A 23,294-nucleotide genomic window follows, 5' to 3' on the forward strand; every position below is an offset into this window, starting at 1 on the left:
GTTTAAGTCGTTAGTGGAGCGTGTGTGGTTAACCGGCACACTAACCTGGACTTAACAAGGTAGGTAAAGGGTGACTTAATATTTATCATAGTATCGATGGAGCGTGTGTGGTTTACCGGCACATCGATTGAGGGGTAAACACTTAAGGGTACCAAGTAATTTCCATGGTTACTTCACACCTTGTTTTGTGATCCTCGGCATCCCAGTCACAAAACCTGAAGGGCACACTCGAGATTGAAACATGCCTTTGAAAAGTTCAATGAATCTCAAAGATCTAGGAGTTTCAAAACCAATTAAAACCTAATAATACATTTCGTTTATCTTGGTGGAAATTGGTGAATCGTCATTCACCTACCTTCAAATATTTTATAGCTTGGATTACGGCATACCTCTTCTAAGTTATAAAATAGTTTGTTGGGTCCTAGCCTTAATATTTCATATTGGGTGTCATATTAAGGACTTTAAATCAACTATCTTGAATATCTCCCAAAAGATGTCTGGTTTAGACACCTATGATCTTCCCAAATCTCTTGAAACAAGGTTTCCTAATGAAGATGATGTCCCATGGATATCATACTTCTTTCTCCTCCTCCAATTATTCTCCCTAACCCACAAGTTCTTGAAAAAAGTTTAAGGTCACTCAATCCCTATTGGCAAGGCAAGGTCTAGGTGTGGTCACATCTTGGAAATGTAGTCACATATTGACAAGCCGGGAGAGTTAAGTGTCAAAGTCTTGAGAAAGTTGGTGGTTCAACTACTTTCTAAGTCACATAGTGAGTTCTTTTGGAACACCTATGAAACAGACTATGACAAGACCCTTAATGATCTTATCTATTTGCTAAGACCAACTTCCTAAACTTCATGGACATTGACAATGATATCTAGTAAAGCTTTCTCTTCCCAATGGAAAGGGATCGGCCATAGTCAACTCGGTTGACCAAATGGTAAAGAGAAAAGCTAAGTCTGTGATAGTCCCGTGTACTATTATCAAAGGGTCCATATGTTAATATTGCCAAAGAAAGGGGCATTGGTTGCGAAGCTGCCAAATTTACCTAAGGATGTTAAAGTCAATAAGTTTGACTCTACATTAGGTAAAGTCCACTATCTAACTCTGTTAAGTTTCTATTCTGAGATTCTTGATACATGATGTGACTGGGTCACATGGTGATGTTTTAAGAATCAAAGAAAAGTGAAGAAACTTAAAGAAAGAATATGCTGAATCTGATCGCGTAGATGGATTTCTATCGCATAGTTGAAGATCGGATTCTTGAGCTACTTCTTAGGAGTTATGAGATATTGCTTAGAAATAGATAACAACAAGTTTTCATATGGATTGTAAGGATAAGTTTTTCCGCAAAGTTTTAAAATAAAAGAAAATTTTTGATTTTATTTATTTTAAAATATCCTTACAATGGCATTTGAGAAAAAAAATTGTTGCTTATATGATTCAATTAATAGCAAGAGTGGAAATATGAAATTGATTCTTTCATTTGTGGTAATGTCTAAATTTACCAAATAAGGAAAGATTCTTATCACCCAAGTTTCAATTGGACCGGAACTTGGAATCATGCAAGTTGTATGGCATGATGAATGAGAACCTTCAAGTATTGAAAAATTAAGACTAATTACTCGTTCACATGGATGTGTGAGTCAAGTAAAGGACTAAGGGATCGAGTACACAGTCTTGTGCACTGGTCAAGTCCACCACAAAAGATTGATAAGACTATTCATCATAGTTTACTAAAGCTCAGTAAATATGGTTATACTTACAAGATTAAGTGTAATTCTGAGACATTGGAAAAAGGTTTCAATGTAAGGCAGAGCGAATAAGAAGAATCAAATTAGGCAGAAGGATAAAAGTTTCTGAAATCTGAAAAGATGGGAGAGTACTTTAGTATCAGTTTTGTGATCATCTTAATGATTAAGAAACCATATCAAAATTAGTTCTCTAAGGAAATCTTAGTGCATTCTTATGACTAAGAAGAGGGAACTTGAGTTGTTGAAATGGTTAAATCAAGAAGATGAGTCATACTTCGTTCCAATACAAGTCTTAGAGTCATACTCCAAGATTGTAATTTGAGTGACATGTCTTAACAGAAGGTTTAAAACACTTGTCAAATGTAAGATTAAAAGTTTTGTACTCTTGTACATTTGAAATTGGTAAGTTGTGATGTTTTGGATAAAACAAAGACCAACTAAGGCCAATTGTGTGAAGTGTTTGTCTTGGTTAGAATCCACACTATCTCTTGGATGCTTGACAAGGGAGTCTTATAGGTCAAGAGGACAGTGGGAGTCTTAAAGGTCTTGAAAGTCTCAAGAACTAATCAAGAAGAGAACCTGAAGTTCTTCACTAGCACACGACTTGAGGTTTATAACCTATCGTGTTGACATATTTTGTGCCCATTCAAGTTAAAGTTGGCTTTGCATATGAGTTCTTAGAGTTCTCAATTTGTTGCACAACAACTTGGAAGCAATGGCAGACCCTTGAGCTGCTAGGTGGCAAGAGATTAGATTGAGTTCAATCCATATGAGTTTGGATTTGTCATTATCCTTGTCTTGTGACTATGGTTTTGACAATTCACATGGATAAGGACACATACACCAGCAAATCTAAGTGTCATAAGGTTTCTCTCCGATTCATGAAAATGATGGTGAGGAAACACTTTCACTAAGTAGATTTTAGCTAGATAGCAATTGTGATATTTGTATTCTCAAAGTCGTTAGTGGAGCGTGAGTGGTTTACCGGCACACTAACCTAGACTTGTGAGAAGTGGCAAAAGGGTCTAACCATTATGATTACGGCATCCCTCTTCATAATTGTTTAGACACACAAGTGTTCTATCTAAGGGAAGGTGTATGATTTTGATAAAGTCTTATCAAAACAATCTAGTATCAGAAATCTGAACTTTGGTAAGAAAGTAAATGAAGTATTGATTTCTAGAAGTCCAGCTGATTTCTGAGTACATGTCAAAGCTAGTGGGAGCATAAGTGTTATGCTAATAATCATCATGTTAGTGGGAGCATGATAATTATGATAAGTATTGCAAGCTAGCAATGTTAATTATAGAAAACAAATGGTTCCAATTGGGAAAAGTTGTTTTGCTATAATTAAGGGAGAGGAAATTATACTTCATCTCAAATCTATAAGCTTAGATCGTGAGGTTTTAATCATTCAGTCAAGGATATATATATCAATTTCATGTTGGAATGGCTCAACATAAGGAAATTCTGTATATGGGTCCATTATTTGCGTTCTAAAATTCGATTATGATTACGACATCCCTTTTCATAATCTGAATTATGAGAACTTGGCAAATAGAAATGGAAATGTTATAGCAAAAGACTGGTTTAGTCTTTATGTGAAGACATCATGAATCGATTCCCATATGCTTCAGATATAGGATCGATTACATGTGCTATATTCATCCTTTCTAAAATTTTCCAAATGCCTAGGGCATTAAGAAGGGAAAAGGTTTAGAACTGGAGATGACTAAAAGGATTAAACAATTGTCGGGGAAAATCTAAGGTTTACCAAAGATTGGTTGCTCAAGGACAGTTGGAAGTGTAGTGATAATTCTGGAAGGACCATATTGACATAATCTGTAAGGAGACAACTCCTGTTCAGAAGTGATAGTCAAAATGGAATATAGAAATGTTTCAAAGTTAGAAATTATTCAATCTGTGTAAGATTAGGAAACTTATTGCAAGAAGGAAGTTTCCAAGGAGCTGATCTCCTTTGGAATACTCTGTAATGATTATTGTCAAGTCTTTCTGAATTTGTGCATAATCATTACAAGTGGATCAATGCATATAAGTTTAGAATCTAACAGATTCCAGTAAATGGCATGAATTTGGAATTCTTGCATTTGCAGTAAGGATTTGGGAGTGTGAAAAGAGAATCATTGGAGGTATGTTCAATTGATTTATTTCACAATGTAAAGATCATAGACAAACATAGTATGCATACTTGGTGTGTGGCATGACTAGTGTTTAGAAAAACATAGTGTACATGCTTGGAGCATGGGACAACTATTGTTTTAAATTCAAGAATAAAGTTGATAGCTGAAACAGTATACAATGAATAATGTGTAATCATACGGTGATAAATAAAAGGTGTTTTATTTATGTTCAAAGGGTTGATACCATATTGGATTCAATTATTATTGTGTTTCATTTTGCATATTTTGACTTCCCGAATAAACTAGGTTATTCTTCCGGAATGACTAAGTTATTCAAACCATCCACAGTCGGTCATATGTTGGAAGTAGATATGAATGAAGACTGTCATGGGTTGGCTTGTAGAGGTCTAAGGTGTTGGACAAAGGGCTACAACACTCATGAGTGCTCATAAGTTCTGAGTATTGGATTCAACCCGCGCTCATTGGAATCACTTCATGGATTTTATCACGAGTGATCATGAGACGATAATATCTTATATTCTTCAAACCTAGAGATATGAGTTGTTACTATGAGTTGATAGTACATTGATTGCATGAAAACGCATTTGGTAACTCGATGCTATAAAACGTGCCTTTGTGTATGATTCAAGAAGTAGTAGAACAAGCCATATGAGTCGAAGTTTATCTGTTCCTTTTACCTTCGGGATAAAAACGATATCTGTGGGCCCCTCGATGATTTGATGATGACAAATGGAAGTGCTTGGCCGGGCCAGGACTGATTTGATTTGTTCAATTAGTCAGTCGTCATAAATCGAAAATCGGGAAACAACAAATGGACAGAGAGAATGATTATAATCCATGTCTCAGTTCATATGATATCTAGAATGGAGGAATATATGATCCCTTATCTAATGGACAAGTCATTGACAAAGGTCAGAGTTCATCTAAAAGGTCAGAGTTCGACAGAAGCTTTTGAGAGCTACGATTGCCAGTTGGTTCCTAAAGTCATACGCAATAATAGTTTTAGACTTATCCAAGTGGGAGACTGTTGGATTAATGTCTAAGTCGATAACTATAATTGGTAAGACTTGACCCGACCCGGCATGGTCCATTTGGGTTGCATACCATCATGCACTTGGATAGACTATAATGAGAGAAATAAGACACTTACGGTTATTAATATATTATAAGTTCTAGTATATTAATAATAAGAATAATAAGATTATTGAATTAGTATTGATCAAGAATTAATCTAGGATTAATTAAGTGATCAAAAGAAGACTAATTAAATATATGGGTTGATTGTGTAAATCATCCATACTTGTATAATGGGCTAATGCTCCATGGATAATCAAGTTGGGTTAAAACCCATAGGATGGTCCATGGATGCTCCATGGTGTATTTGTACCCATGGATTATGGAAATGAAAGGCCATGTCAATTAGGGTTTACATGGTGTAACCCTAACTATATAAGCATCTTATTCTTGACCAAAATCGGCCACTAGGGTGTGAAGTAAAAGGGCTAGCCGATTTCATGAGTTGTAGAATTCTCTCAAGTTATTCTAAGTGTTTTGGTGATTGTGATTCCATTTGAGGCTTCCACACTATTGGGGCTAGGCACTCAAGCTTCATGAAGACTTTCTACATCAAAGAGGTATGTATTCTATCTTGTTACACTCATTGTTTTGTATGCTAGATTAGGATTATACCTTGGATGTTCTTATTTGCATGTATAATAGAGAAAACATAGATCCAAGGTATTTAGGGTTGCATGTACACTTAGGAGTGTTAGAATGCTCAAAACCCAACAGTTATATCACAACTTCTAGTGATTATACATCCTTTAATCCATCAAATTTCTTGTTTTGATTAGATTTCAAGAACACCAAGAACACACACTAGTGTTCTTGGACTTTAAGTTCAATACAAGCTTCCACAAAGTAAGTACTTCTATCCTGGAGTCATTTAAAGCTTGATATACATATTATTATCAAGGAAAAGTCCCAAGAACACCAAGAACAAGGTGTTCACGGTTTTGGGAGGCTCCCAAAACCGTAAACACCAAATAAGGGGCAAAGTGGTGCTTTAGGGTGTCTAGATGCTTCACAATGCCTAAGGGACTTGTGTAGATCCTTCCTTGATGAGTTTAAGCCATGTAAAACATGAAAGTCCATCATTTTTATGTGTTTACGGTTTGGGGATCTCCCAAAACCGTAAACACCCAAATGTGGGTGTAAATGGACCATATTCCTTCCTTAGGCCAAAAATCTAACCTAGAGTTTTACCTTGTTGAGCTAAGGACTTGAAAACATAACAATACCACTTTCCACATGGGTTTATGGTAGTAAACACAAAAGGAAATGGCCTTGGGGCCGTAAACTCCTCCAAGGAGTGTAATAATGCCCTAATCCCTTCCAAAGGCCTAACCACCAAGTAGAAATGCTTCAAGGGACTTGTAAAACCTCAAAACAACTTATGGTCATAAAGTGTAGAGTTTAACACTGTAAACCCTTGATTTTACTGCCGTAAACTCCTTGGGTAATGGTCATGAAAACCGTAAACTCCAAAGGAGTTTACCCTTGGACCCCAAACACACTAGCCTTGACCTACAACAGCTTAGATGCCATCCTTAGGGCTAATAACACCTATGTAAGGTGTTTAGCATGTTCTAGGAGGTCTTATCATTATCAATTAGTAGTTTAAAACTAATTGGGTACATATATGTGTGATTATATGTTAACTAGGATCATAGAGTGTGTTCAAGACTTCACTTGACACCTAGCAATCCTACATCTTTAGTACATCCGTACCACTCACTGTAGGTGAGTTCATACCCCTTAATCAATGGTTTAAATTTTTTTAAATGCTTTTTTTTGGGGGGGGGGGGGAATACAAGTTGAATACTTATAGTTATTACATCAATCACATGTGATTAATAACTATAAAACCAGTGATTTTCTTACTGTTCAAACTGATTATCAAACTGTTTTGCTTCAAAATGTTTTACAAATTCTTATACTTATCAAATACATTTACTCAAGCTCTATTTTACTTATTATCAATTGCATGTCTAGGTATGTATAGTTATATAATCAATGTTTAAAAAGCTTAGGAAGGCCTGCCCGCCCTATTTCCTTTTAGCCGTTGAGATGTGGTCTGGTGGGATATCGGGTACCCGTCCGAAGGTCGTTTAAATATTAGTTATATATCATGCGTACATATATAGTCATAAAGGTCCTTCCAGTTCATTCGGTACCCTTGCGTAGCAAGGGTATACTTCCATGTTCATACGTACCAGTTACATCACTAATAAGTTACCTTAGGGGTAGCACAGGAGGATACTATTACTATTACTAGAACAATGAAACATACAATGAGTCAGTTCATTCATGAGTCAGTACGAGTAATACATACAATACATTACAGCTACTACGCACAGTACATTACTATACATGCTAGACAGAGAGAACATACATTACAACTAGCACATGCAGAACATTTCAGTACATACAGGCTAGACAGAGAAAGAGTACACCTTTCAGTTAGCACATTCATTACATGTACATTTATGCAGTTATGTGAACCATTAAGCGGGGCATGGCACTTCCTTCCATGACCGTTTTTTTATCCCGACTCTCCTTAATTGGGGAGCGTATGAGTTTGCGTATAGATCTATACTGGATTGAATATCCTACACCTTGCTGCTCGCTACAGTGGGACTTTCAAGTCTACAGGTGCCAAATGTCATTTCTTACGGTGTCTTACATCGTCGTTTTACTAGAGTCGGTAGCAGGATACAGGTCAATCACATGTTACATTGAATACCTTTTGTTTTAAGGTAGTTAGTACAGTGGTAGTCACTTGTTACAAATACTACAGTACTTTGATATTTTCCCATTACATTCACTTCGTGAATATTCACACGATGCATGGAAATGTAGTAACTATATTTTGGTTAATGATAGTCAGACTTGGGAAAACACACACTCTAACAAGAGACACACGCACAGTCACTAGATGCCTTGGTCGATGGCTACAGTTAGTAGGAAACATAGGGTTTTCTAGCAGAGTTCAAACATTTTACAAAACATTGTACAAAACATCATACAAATGCTTTCATACAAAGACATACATTAATATACTTATGATCTCACCAGCATTAAGCTGATACTCGCTTTCAAAATAACTTGTATTCTCAGGTCACCACTAGACAGGTACAGGTGCCAGGATTTTGAGAAGATGGAGTTCCTTCTAGACTCATCTGTTATTTTTTATGTGTATATTTTTGGTGTCTATAACTTTGACAGAACACACATGTATGAAATTATACTAATAATGCAATGAATGATGTTGTTGCTTGTTTACTATTATTCATTATTTGTGATACTATACATGACGTCCTCCGCCCGAGAATGTTTCCGCCATTCATGGTTTTGGGGTGTGACACAAATGGAATCACACAACACCACCAAAAATTGGAACAACTTGAGAGAAGATTATATTGCACCAAAATCGGTTAGCCTTCACTTGTGTATCTTAAGTGCCAATTTTGCTAGTATGAGGCTTCTTTATAAAGTGTGCAGTTAGGATTACATCATGTGTGACATCCCCATTTTCACGGCCAGAAAATACCGATTTTGTTTATGCTTTATAAAAATCAGAGTACCTCTTTTAATAAAAATGTTGCGAAATTTGTTCCCAGTAAAATATGATAAATATGTTATCATAGCATTTTCGAAGAAAAGTATTTGTATTCATTCTAAAACATTTGGGATGTCATCGTCAATACAGAAACATAAGCATAAACAGAACTTACATTCATTATCACTAGTGATTTATATCTCCTTTAATTTCTCAGTGTAATGTGACTTCATATCAACATCTGTGATATAAATAAACTGAGTGGGTCAGATTGGGAAACCTGGTGAGTACATAGAGTTTTCAATCCCAAAATGTTATATCATATATATAATTTAGAACTCACAAAATATACAATTTCACCATATATATATATATATATATATATATATATATATATATATATATATATATATATATATATATATATAAGCAACTCTTATCCCACCTCGTTGATCCTCACAACAAGACTATCCGTACTCTCAGACCTAAGATTAACCGTTTTACCTAATCCAAACTCCCAGATTAGAAATGAACGACTTTACCTAATCCATACTCTCGGACTAGGGACGAATGACTAATCCATACTCTCGGGTTAATGACGAATGACTATGCCTAATCCATACTCTCGGACTAGGGACGAATTGATGGGTTTTGAGCATTATAACACTCCTAAGTGTACATGCAACCCTAAATACTTGGATCTATGTTTTCTCTATTATACATGCAAATATGAACTTTCCAAGGTATTCATCCTAACTAGGAAAATATCATTGATTCAAATGGATATCTCAAGTTAGAATTACATACCTCTTTGATGTAGAATGTCTTCATGAAGCTTGAGTTCCTAGTGCCCCTAGTGTGACACCTCAAATGGTTTACACAACACCACATGCACATGGAATGACTTGAGAGAAAAATGAAACACTCCTCGAAATTGTCTAGCCCTCATACACACACTAGTGCACTATTTCTTGAGCCATGGGATTCATTTATATGGTGGCTATTAGGGTTACACCATGTAACTCATAACTTTACCCATTCCTTATGCTCCATGGATTTTAACCTCCATGGAGTATCCATGGGTCACCCCATGGACTTAGTCCAACATAAGGAATCTTGGATCACAAGCCCACATATATAAGAATGAATGATTTACACAATCAACCCATATATTTAATTAGTCTCCTTTTGATCACTTAATTAATTCCAAACTAATTTTTGATCAATACTAATTAAATAACCTTGTTAATATATTAGAACTTATAATATATGAATAAACCTTAAGTGTTATTTCTCTCATTATAGTCTATCTAAATGCATGATGCCATGTAATCCAATTAGACCATGTCGGGTTGGGTCAAGTCTTACCGATTATAGTTATGGACATAGACATTAATCCAACAGTCTCACACTTGGATAAGTCTAAAACTATTATTGTGTATGACTTCAAGAACCGACTGGCAATCTTAGCTGTCAAAAGCTTATGTCGAACTCTGACCTTGTCGATGAACTCTGACCTTTGTCAATGACTTGTCCATTAGATAAGGGGTCAAATATTCCTCCGTTCTAGATATCAAATGGACTGAGACATGGATTAAAATCATTCTCTCTGTCCATTTGTTGTTTCCCGATTTCCGATTCATGATGACTGACTGATTGAATAGATCAAATCAATCCTGGGTTGGCCAAGCACTCACATGTATCATCATTAAATCATCGAGGGGCCCACATATATTGCTTTTATCCCGAAGGTAAAAGAAATGGATAAAATTCGACTCATATGGATTGTTCTACTACTTGTTGAATAATAAACAAAGGCACGTTTTATAACTGTGACATCCCCAAATTTCTCGGCCAGAAAAGACCGATTTAATTTATGCTTTTTAAAAATCAAATCAGAGAAATCTTTATAAAAGATGTTGCGGAGTTGGTCCCCAAAACAAAATATGATAAAAGTTTGTCAAAACCTTTCTTTAAGAAATATATCATTTCTTTTTATATCAAAACCTCGGGATGTCATGTTCCAATACAGATCAAAAGCATAAACAAGACATTATAAGCCTTACGACAATTATTTGTAACTACTGGCCTATAATCCAAAAATTCACTCATCATCATCATCCGACTATGCTCGGGGTCCTCTACCTGTAATATAAACAACTGAGTGGGTCAGGCTTGGAAGCCTGGTGAGCATATAGGGTTTTCAACCCACAATACATAAATTTATTATGTTTATACATCAATCAATCAACCTAACTACCCCAAACACCATTATTTTATTTATTTCTTAAGGGTTTACCCTAAGAATCAACTATCACTCCTTCCTAAGGATTCATCCTAAGGAATAGACACAAAGTCACCTCGTGACCGGGGTTTATACAACGGGCACTAATTCCATAGCTGCCAAAGTTTATTCAACATGTGCTAAGTCCATAGCTCTCATTTATCGACAGTATTATTTACAGGTGTTCTCTCCTGCAATACATGTCAAAGGGTTTTTAGAGTACAGCAAATGAACATATAGTTCATTACACCTACAGGTTGCGGGCCTGCTAGTGTTCCATAGACTGTCTAGAATAGTCCATGGTTGTCATCCATACTCTGCTGAATGACGGGGGCCAACAATTTGGGTAAGTGATTCTCTCAAATTTTCACCACTCACCCTTAACTTATGATCAATATTATTGATCATCTCCTTTATTCAACTCACCTTTCATCATACCCACTATTTCATCTACCCATGTTCTACCCAACATATTTTGTAGATAAAAAGCATATACAGTTTAAAACTTGTATAAAACATCAATTCAACAGTCACTTCAGTCAAACAATTAATATATTTACACATAACACGTATTTCAAGGTAAATACTTCATATCTATGTGTAAATTGAAAGTAACTACACACTCACTTATTTTGGTGAAAATCGGGCAGCAATTCGATTCCTAAAACGATCGTTTCTAATAAAACCGGGAGTTTTATTGAGAAACCGGGCTCTGCGAAAGGTCGGGCTTCGAAACCGAAAAGATAAATTTTCCGGGCTTCTCGGGCTCTTCGTGGGGTATTCCGGGCTTTACAATCGATACCGGGGCTTTGCGGGATGTTAAAATGAAAGAAATATGGAGAAAGGGGCTAAAAGTGGCAATTTCTTAAAAATATCCGAGAAGGCTCGCAGCCTTCTATTTATAGGGTGAAGCTTCTGATCGGACGGCCGAGAAGCTTCTGATCCAATGGCTGAGAAGGCTCGCAGGCGAAGGCTCGCATGGCTCGCACATGGCTCGCACCTGCGAGGGCTCGCTGGCAGCTTCTAAGTGGACCGCGGCTTGCTGGCGCACCTGCGAGGCTCGGAGCTAGGCTATGCGAGGCTCGGACACACGCGGCAGCTGGGCGAAGCTTCGGCTGGGGAGCTGGCTGCTTCGGATTGGGCCTCCTCCTCGGTCGAATCAGAAGAGGGCACGTGGCTCGCATGACTCAGCAGCCTCGGTGACTCAGCAGCCTAATGACTCAGCAGCCAGGTGACTCAGCAGGACACGTGTCACTTTCTAAGCGAGGGTGACGTGGCAATTGTGTGACTATGCGAAATTTCTCGGTTTTCGTGCCAAAACTTCTAAAATCCATAACTTTCGCATACGAGCTCCGTTTTTGACGTTCTTTATATGCACGCGTAGCTAAAATTACGATCTACAACTTCCGTTTAGACTTCGTCGGCTAATTTTGACTTTAAATTTTATATTATTATTTTTAACAGACCGGGATAGGAAATCCGTTAAAAATTCATAACTTCTTCATCCGACGTCCGTTTTCGTCAGACTTTTTACCGTTGTGCTCCTAATGACGAGACCTTCAATTCTCGTTTAGGTTGTGTCGGCTAAAAATCGATCGATCTAAAATTCGAGTTTTTAGCTGTCTACTGCTACGCTGAAACTTCGAAAAATCATAACTTCCTCATACGAAGTCAGATTTGGGCGTTCTTTTTATCGAACTTCTCGGTTTAACGAATACTACGACTTTCGTTTAGATTACTAAGGCTAAAAAGTAGTTTATCAAAAACTCACTTTTTACGACATTCAGCACCGTGCCGGTTTTGTCGCGAAACTTCAATAGGTCATAACTTCTTCGTTATAACTCGGATTTTGGTATTCTTTATATCCCCGAAATCCTTGTTTCGACCACTACAACTTTACGTAATGATATCAGGCTTATCTCACACTTTAATTTTGACGCTTATTTTTATTTTTAATTAATTAAACCCTAATAATTAAGCATAAAACACATAATTCACATAAAATTCACATAATTCCTTTTCATTTCTTCTAAATGAGTTACAAAGGTTAACCTAGACCATTATGTCAATATTAATGCCTAGCCTAGAAACACGGGCGTTACAACTCTCTCCCCCTTAGGATGATTCCGTCCTCGGAATCACACAACGACAAACAACTACGGGTAGCGACTCACTATGTCACTCTCCGTTTCCCAGGTGGGATTTGGCCCATTTATAAGTTTCCAACGTACAGGCACTAAATCGACTATCTTATGTTACAACTTCTTAGTCTTACGGTTAACGATTGCCTCAAGTTCTCCAATTAATCTCTTGTTCTCGTCCAACCTTAACTCAGAAATGGGAATTATGTCGGGCACACCTCCCGTGAACTTTCTCAAATAACACACATGAAAGGTGTTATGAATACCCTCTAGTTCTTCCGGTAACTCTAGCTTGTAAGCTTGATTCCGGATTCTCTGAAGAACTTTAAATGGTCCAATAAACCTTGGACTCAACTTTCCCCTTCTACCAAATCTTATAAGTCCCTTCCACGATGAGACTTTAAGTGAAACCGAATCTCCAACTTCGAATGATATCGGTTGTCTTTTCTTGTCAGCATAGCTCTTTTGAGCAGCTAACATCTTTTTCCTAATCACTTACAACTTTTCAGCAATCTAATGGGCTATTTCAAGTCCCATAAACTGCTTTTCCTCTTATAGACTCCTCCAAAACATTGAGGTAAAACGGCTGTCACGATCGGATACAATCGTTAACGAAACACCGTGAAGCCTCACACTTCCTTCACATAAGAATTCACGAGTTTATCCATAGACCATTTCTCGATTGCTGCTATGAAATGCGCACTCTTAGTGAAGCGATCAACGACTACCCAAATCATGTCGTGACCGTTCCTTGTTCTGGGCAGTTTAGTCACAAAATCCATGGTGACGTCTTCCTATTTACCCATGGGTACGGGTAAAGGTTCTAAACTCCCATACGGTTCCTGATGTTGTGCCTTAACCCTAGCACAAGTTACACACTCGACCACATACCTAGCAACATCGAGCTTCATCGTCAGCCACCAATAATAGGGTTTTAAATCCCTATACATTTTTCTATTGCTGGGATGAATCGAGTACATGGTCTTGTGAGCTTCTTCCATCAGAAGATCTCTTACTCGGCCCATCTTAGGTACCCAAATCCTATCTTGGAATACCTTCAACTCTTGGTTGTTTGTACCGAATACTAACGTTTTGCCCAAACGTGCTTCCTTTCGGTCATTTTTCTCTAAAGCTTCCTCTTGAGCTTTCTTTATACTTTCCACAATTGTCGAGACAACTTCAATTCTCAACGCTCTTGGCCTTTAATTTTCAAGGTTTACCTTCCGACTGAGAGCATCAGCAACCACATTTGCTTTACCAGGGTGGTAAAGTATCTCGTAGTCGTAATCCTTGAGTAACTCTGGCCAGCATTGTTGCCTCATGTTCAATTCCTTCTGATTAAAGAGATATTGAAGACTCTTATGATCAGTGAAAAGTTTACACTTTGTGCCATAAAGATAATGCCTCCATATCTTTAGGGCGAATACTACCGCTGCCAACTCCAAATCGTGAGTGGGGTAGTTCTTTTCATGCTCTTTCAATTGCCTCGATGAATATGCTATCACCTTATCCATTTGGGTCAGAACACATCCTAACCCAACTCCAGAGGCATCACTATAAACTGTGAAGTCATCAACTCCTTTGGGTAATGAAAGAATCGGTGCTTCACACAACTTCTTCTTTGACTTCTCAAAGCTTCCAATGCTTCTCATTCCAAGTATAGACAACTCCTTTGTGGGTCAAAGCTGTCAATGGAGTCGCGATCGAAGAAAAGCCTTGGATAAATCAGCGATAATATCCAGCTAATCCTAAAAAGCTTCAGATCTCCATAGGACTTTCAATTGTACCCTTCGAGTTACAAAATAAATCCTTATTGAGGACTCCTCCTTCTTCTTGGAATAAGTATTTATTGTAACAGACCGATGGGTCATGTTCTAATGATCTCTCATTGTATACTGCACTACTTAGACTCAGATCTCTTAGGGACAATTTCAGAACAAATTATACCTTCCTTCATGTTCTAATGCGATACGATCACCGTTCAAAATGTATCATTTCTAACTACCAACTTCTTTAACAATGAGTGCGATACTTCTATTGATCGCTTTGATCATCTTTCATTTCAATCTTCTGGCTTAAGTCAAATGTTACATCGAACTTGGTTCTCTGAACCACATAATAAACTCATCGTAGTCGGACTCAATTTGATATGACCTCTAAGGTCGGAATAACAATGATCTTCTTAGTCATTACCGAAACGATGGTAACGACAGACTAGAACAAGACGGAATCAAATAATAGCTTCTTGGTAACCTTGTGACTTTCCCTGATCCAAGTGCGAGTCCTGTGCTTCCAGTAGTATAGATCTCTACTACTATTCACACCTACTCATGCTCGTCCCAAGTACTGTCTCGCAGTCCCCAAGTCCTAAAATCACAAAACAATTTAACACATACAAATGTGTCCAATTAATCATAAAATTTTTCCTAGACTCTACTAGGACTTCTTTCACGCGTATCTTCAATGATCAACTCTACTTCAACTTGGTTGGTGATGGAAATTTCAGATGATTGGGACAACTTCAAAAATTACACCAGCCATTCTATTCATCAGACGACAAAACCAGGGTTTATTTTATTTCCTTGAAACGATTACACAAAGGTTCAAGTTTACCCTATACTATGCCTCTCATAGGCTAAACTACTTGTTACTATTCACATTACTACTTCGTAACTTGATCTTCGGGTATCAAGTCTTGACTTCTATTTCCTAGTGTTATTAATCGCTTCTTCAAGGATATCCTGAAATTCCTTTGGCATTGATGGTGCACTTGGCCTTGTTACTTCATTGTTCTTCTGACAATTCTTAGAAATATGGCCTTCTTCTTTACATCCGTAGCACACCTCCTTGGGAATCGTACACTTATTGGCGTAATGCCCTATTTCTCCACACTTAAAGCACTTCACCTTCCCGTCACAATTCCCAGAGTGTTTATTTTTGCACTTCCCGCACCATTTTCCTTTATCTCTTCTTTTGCCAAACTTTGTGGATATGTTGCTCTTGTTGGGCCTTGAAGACCCCTCAAATTTCCTCTTCTTGCCAACTTCAACTTTGTTGGCGGTTGTGTCATTGATCATTTCCTCAATAGACTTGGCAACCCTAATAGTTGCCTCAAGAACAGATGCCTGAAGTACTGGCACAATAAGTTCATCCTTACTTTGTTGAAGTAAACGTTTTGTTTCTTCCATCTGTTTACCTAACATCGTACGTACCATTTCCTGCACTCCAGTCATCGTGATTGGCTCAGGCTGTGGATTATCACTTCCGAACCCACTTTGAGTACTCGGCATTTCGATCTATACACCAATCGTAGGTGAATTTAGATCTTCATTTTTTTTTTGTTAGATGTTAAGTCTTCGAAACGTTTATATGTTAGTTCCAATATCGTAGTCATACGTTTAGAATCCTACACACATAAGGTTTCCAGATCCGGTCGGCAACAGACCATAGATCCAAACAAATAATAGCATCATTATAGCTATAACACAAAACATTTAGCACATAAGGGCATTTTAGGCATCTTCCCTAAACTAAACTAGTGCTCGTGTCTAAAATATGGTAGACACTCATCTCACAATCATCACTTAGCATTCTAAGTTCAAGTCTAGAAATTCTACAATTTCTTAGTTCGCTTAAACTAATGCTCTGATACCAACTGTGACATCCCCAAATTTCTCGGCCAGAAAAGACCGATTTAATTTATGCTTTTTAAAAATCAAATCAGAGAAATCTTTATAAAAGATGTTGCGGAGTTGGTCCCCAAAACAAAATATGATAAAAGTATGTCAAAACCTTTCTTTAAGAAATATATCATTTCTTTTTATATCAAAACCTCGGGATGTCATGTTCCAATACAGATCAAAAGCATAAACAAGACATTATAAGCCTTACGACAATTATTTGTAACTACTGGCCTATAATCCAAAAATTCACTCATCATCATCATCCGACTATGCTCGGGGTCCTCTACCTGTAATATAAACAACTGAGTGGGTCAGGCTTGGAAGCCTGGTGAGCATATAGGGTTTTCAACCCACAATACATAAATTTATTATGTTTATACATCAATCAATCAACCTAACTACCCCAAACACCATTATTTTATTTATTTCTTAAGGGTTTACCCTAAGAATCAACTATCACTCCTTCCTAAGGATTCATCCTAAGGAATAGACACAAAGTCACCTCGTGACCGGGGTTTATACAACGGGCACTAATTCCATAGCTGCCAAAGTTTATTCAACATGTGCTAAGTCCATAGCTCTCATTTATCGACAGTATTATTTACAGGTGTTCTCTCCTGCAATACATGTCAAAGGGTTTTTAGAGTACAGCAAATGAACATATAGTTCATTACACCTACAGGTTGCGGGCCTGCTAGTGTTCCATAGACTGTCTAGAATAGTCCATGGTTGTCATCCATACTCTGCTGAATGACGGGGGCCAACAATTTGGGTAAGTGATTCTCTCAAATTTTCACCACTCACCCTTAACTTATGATCAATATTATTGATCATCTCCTTTATTCAACTCACCTTTCATCATACCCACTATTTCATCTACCCATGTTCTACCCAACATATTTTGTAGATAAAAAGCATATACAGTTTAAAACTTGTATAAAACATCAATTCAACAGTCACTTCAGTCAAACAATTAATATATTTACACATAACACGTATTTCAAGGTAAATACTTCATATCTATGTGTAAATTGAAAGTAACTACACACTCACTTATTTTGGTGAAAATCGGGCAGCAATTCGATTCCTAAAACGATCGTTTCTAATAAAACCGGGAGTTTTATTGAGAAACCGGGCTCTGCGAAAGGTCGGGCTTCGAAACCGAAAAGATAAATTTTCCGGGCTTCTCGGGCTCTTCGTGGGGTATTCCGGGCTTTACAATCGATACCGGGGCTTTGCGGGATGTTAAAATGAAAGAAATATGGAGAAAGGGGCTAAAAGTGGCAATTTCTTAAAAATATCCGAGAAGGCTCGCAGCCTTCTATTTATAGGGTGAAGCTTCTGATCGGACGGCCGAGAAGCTTCTGATCCAATGGCTGAGAAGGCTCGCAGGCGAAGGCTCGCATGGCTCGCACATGGCTCGCACCTGCGAGGGCTCGCTGGCAGCTTCTAAGTGGACCGCGGCTTGCTGGCGCACCTGCGAGGCTCGGAGCTAGGCTATGCGAGGCTCGGACACACGCGGCAGCTGGGCGAAGCTTCGGCTGGGGAGCTGGCTGCTTCGGATTGGGCCTCCTCCTCGGTCGAATCAGAAGAGGGCACGTGGCTCGCATGACTCAGCAGCCTCGGTGACTCAGCAGCCTAATGACTCAGCAGCCAGGTGACTCAGCAGGACACGTGTCACTTTCTAAGCGAGGGTGACGTGGCAATTGTGTGACTATGCGAAATTTCTCGGTTTTCGTGCCAAAACTTCTAAAATCCATAACTTTCGCATACGAGCTCCGTTTTTGACGTTCTTTATATGCACGCGTAGCTAAAATTACGATCTACAACTTCCGTTTAGACTTCGTCGGCTAATTTTGACTTTAAATTTTATATTATTATTTTTAACAGACCGGGATAGGAAATCCGTTAAAAATTCATAACTTCTTCATCCGACGTCCGTTTTCGTCAGACTTTTTACCGTTGTGCTCCTAATGACGAGACCTTCAATTCTCGTTTAGGTTGTGTCGGCTAAAAATCGATCGATCTAAAATTCGAGTTTTTAGCTGTCTACTGCTACGCTGAAACTTCGAAAAATCATAACTTCCTCATACGAAGTCAGATTTGGGCGTTCTTTTTATCGAACTTCTCGGTTTAACGAATACTACGACTTTCGTTTACATTACTAAGGCTAAAAAGTAGTTTATCAAAAACTCACTTTTTACGACATTCAGCACCGTGTCGGTTTTGTCGCGAAACTTCAATAGGTCATAACTTCTTCGTTATAACTCGGATTTTGGTATTCTTTATATCCCCGAAATCCTTGTTTCGACCACTACAACTTTACGTAAAGATATCAGGCTTATCTCACACTTTAATTTTGACGCTTATTTTTATTTTTAATTAATTAAACCCTAATAATTAAGCATAAAACACATAATTCACATAAAATTCACATAATTCCTTTTCATTTCTTCTAAATGAGTTACAAAGGTTAACCTAGACCATTATGTCAATATTAATGCCTAGCCTAGAAACACGGGCGTTACAATAACATCGAGTTAGCGAATGCGTTTTCGTGCAATCAATGTACAACCAACTCATAGTAACAACTCATATATCTAGATTTGAAGAATATAAGATATTATCGTCTCATGATCACTCGTGATAAAATCCATGAAGTGATTCCAATGAACACAGGTTGAATTCAATACTCAGAACTTATGAACACTCATGAGTGTTGTAGCACAACTTTGTCCACCAACTTGGACCTCTACAAGCCAACCCATGACAATCTTGATTCATATCTACTTCCAACATATGACTGACTGTGGATGGTTTGAATAACTTAGTCATTTCGGAAGAATAACCAAGTTTATTCTGGAAGTCAAAACATGCAAAACGAAACACAAGAATAATTGAATCTAATTTGGTATCAAAACCTATGAACATAAATAAAACACCTTTAATTTATCACCATATGATTACACATTATTCATTGCATACTGTTTCAGCTATCAACTTTATTCTAGAATTAAAACAATAGTTGTCCCATGCTCCGAGCATGTACACTATGTTTTTATAAACAATAGCTTTGCCATACACCAAGTATGCACTCTATGTTTGTCTATGATCCTTACTTTCTGAAATAAATCAATTGACCAAACTTTCAATGATTCTAATTTCACACTCCCAAATTCTTATGGTAAATGCAGGAATTCCAAATTCATGCCATTTTACCGAAATCTGTTAGATTCTCAACTTATATGCAATGATTCTCTTGTAATGATTATGCACAAAGTCACAAAGACTTGACAACAATCATTAGAGAGCATTCCAAAGGATACCAACTCCTTGGAAACATCCTTCTTGCATTAAGTTTCCTAATCTTTATTGAACAACTTCCACCAATAGGATCATTTCCACATTCCCTTTTTGACTATCACTTCTGAATAGGAGTTGCCTCTTTTCATAATATGTCAATATGGTCCTTCCAACAATTAACATTATACTTCCAACTGTCCTTGAGCAACCAATCTTTGCTAACCCTTAGATTGTCCTCGACAATTGCTTAATCATTTTAGTCATATCCAATTCTAGACCTTTTCCCTTATTAATGCCCCAGGCATTTGGAAAATTTTAGAAAGGATGAATATAGCACATGTAATCGATCCTATATCCGAAGCATATGGGACTCGATTCATGATGTCTCACATAAAGACTAAACCAGTCTTTTGCTATAATATTTCCATTTCAATTTGCCATGTTTTCATAATTCAGATTATGAAAAGGGATGCTGTAATCATAATCAAATTATTTAGAACGCAAATAATGGACCCATATATAGAATTTCCATATGTTGAGCCATTCCAACATGAAATTGATATATATTCTTGACTAAATTCGATTAAAACTTCAATCTAAGCTTTTAGATTTGAGATGATGTATAATTTCCCCTCCCTTAATTATAGCAAAACAACTCTTTCCCAATTGAAACCTTTTGTTTTCTATAATTAACATTGCTATCTTGCAACCTTTATCATAATTATCAAGCTCCCACTAACATGATGATTATTAGCATAAGATTTATGGTCCCACTAGCTTTGACATATACTCAGAAATCAACTGGACTTCTAGAAATCAATACTTTATTGACTTTCTTACCAAAGTTCAGATTTCTGATACTAGATTGCTTTGATAAAACTTGATCAATATCATACACCTTTTCTTAGATAGCTCACATGTGTGTCTAAACAATTTAAGAACTATGAAAAGGGATGCCGTAATCATAGTCTCAACTGTTTAGACCTTTGCCACTTTTAACAAGTCCAGGTTAGTGTGCCAGTTAACCACACACGCTCGACTAACGACTTTGAGAAAGCAAATATCACAATTGCTATCTAGCTAAAATCTACTTAGTGAAAGTGTTTCCTCACCATCATTTTCATGAATTGGAGGGAAACCTTATGACACTTAGATTTAATGGTGTATGTGTTCTTATTCATGTGAATTGTCAAAACCATAGTCACAAGACAACGATAATGACAAATCCAAACTCATATGGGTTGAACTCAATCTTAATTTCTTGCCACCTGGCAGCTCTAGGGTCTGCCATTGCTTCCAAGTTGTTGTGTAACCAATTGAGAACTCTAAGAACTCATATGCAAAGCCAACTTTAATTGGAATTGGCACATAATATTTCAACACGATAGGTTATGAACCTCAAGTCATGTGCTAGTGAAGCACTTCAGGTTTTATTCTTGATTAGTTCTTGAGACTTTCAAGACCTTTAAGACTCCTACTGTCCTCTTGACATATAAGACTTTCTTGTTAGATATTCAAGAGTTAGTGTGGATTCTAATTAAGACAAACACTTCACACAATTGGCCTTAGTTGGTCCTTGTTTTATCCAAAACATCACAACTTACCAATTTCAAATGTACAAGAGTAGAAAACTTTTACTCTTACATTTGACTAGTGTTAAGAAACCTTCTTTTAAGATATGTCACTCAACTTATAGTCTTGGAGTATGACTCTAAGACTTGTTTTGGAACGAAGTATGGCTCATCTTCTTGATTTGAAAACTTCAACAATTCATAGCTCCTCTTCTTAGCTATCTGAATGCACTCAGAGGATGAATTGCGATAAGGTCTCTTAATCGTTAAGATGATCATATGACCTGATGCTAAAGTGCTCTCCCATCTTTTCAGATTTGAGAAACTTTTATCCTTCTGCCTAATTTGATACTTTCTTATTCGCTCTGCCATACATTGGAACCTTTTCCAATGTCTCAGAATTACACTTAAGCTTGTAACTATAACCATATATACTGAGCTTTAGTAAATTATGATGAATAATCTTATCGATCATTTGATGTGGACTTGACCAGTGCACAAGAATGTGTACTCGATCCTTTAGTCCTTCACTTGACTCACATATACATGTGAACAAGGAACTAGTCTTAATTTTGCAAAGATGACAAATTCTCATTCATCATGCTATACAACTTGCATGATTCCAAGTTTCGGTCCAATTGAAACTTGGGTGATGAGGATCTTTCCAATTTGGTAAATTTAGACATTACCACAAATGAAAGAATCAATTTCATATTTCCACTCTTGCTATTAATGGAATCATATAAGCAACAATTTTTCCTCAAATGCCATTGTAAGGATATTTTAAAATAAATAAAATCATCATTTTTCCGTTTATTTTAAAAACTTTGCGGAAAATCTATCCTTACAATGCAAAAGAGCATGAAATCTTTGTTGTTATCTATTCCTAAGTAATATATCATAACTCTTAAGAAGTAGTTTAAGAATCCGATCTTCAAACTATGCGATAGAAATCCATCTACGCAATCAGATTCAACATATTCTTTCTTTAAGTTTCTTCACTTTTCTTTGATTCTTCAAACATCAACATGTGACCCAGTCACATCATGTATCAAGAATCTCAGAATAGAAACTTAGCAGAGTTAGATAGTGGACTTTACCTGAAGTAGAGTCGAACTTATTGACTTTAACATCCTTAGGTAAAATTTAGCAGCTTCGCAACTAATGTCCCTTCCTTTGGCAATATAAACATATGGACCCTTTGGTAATGTTATGCGGGACTATCACAGACTTAGCTTTTCTCTTTACCATTTGGTCAACTGAGTTGACTATGGCCGATCCCTAACCATTGGGAAGAGAGAGATTTACTGGATATCCAGTGTCTTCATTGTCAATGCCCATAAAGTTTTAGGAAGTTGATCTTAGCAAATAGATAAGATCATTAAGGGTCTTGTCATAGTCTGTTTCATAGGAATCCCAAAGGAACTCACTATGTGACTTAGAAAGTGATTGAACCACCAACTTTCTCAAGACTTTGACACCCAACTCTCCCGGCTTGTCAATGTGTGACTTCATCTACAAGATGTGATCACACCTAGACCCTGCCTTGCCAATAGCGCTTGAGGGACCTTGAACTTTGTGGGTTAGGGAGAATAATTGGACGAGGTGGAGGAAGTGAAGTTCCAAGATATTTGGGAGGATCATAGATGTCTGAACTAGACATCTTTTGGGAGACATTCAAGATAGTTGATTAAAATTCCTTAATATAACACCTAATATGAAATATTAAGGCTAGGACCCTACAAACTATTTTATAACTCGGAAGAGGGAT

Source organism: Lactuca serriola, chromosome 4 (genome assembly GCF_051521515.1).
Source record: "Lactuca serriola cultivar US96UC23 chromosome 4, Lser_US96UC23_V15, whole genome shotgun sequence".
In the NCBI taxonomy this organism is placed as follows: domain Eukaryota; kingdom Viridiplantae; phylum Streptophyta; class Magnoliopsida; order Asterales; family Asteraceae; genus Lactuca; species Lactuca serriola.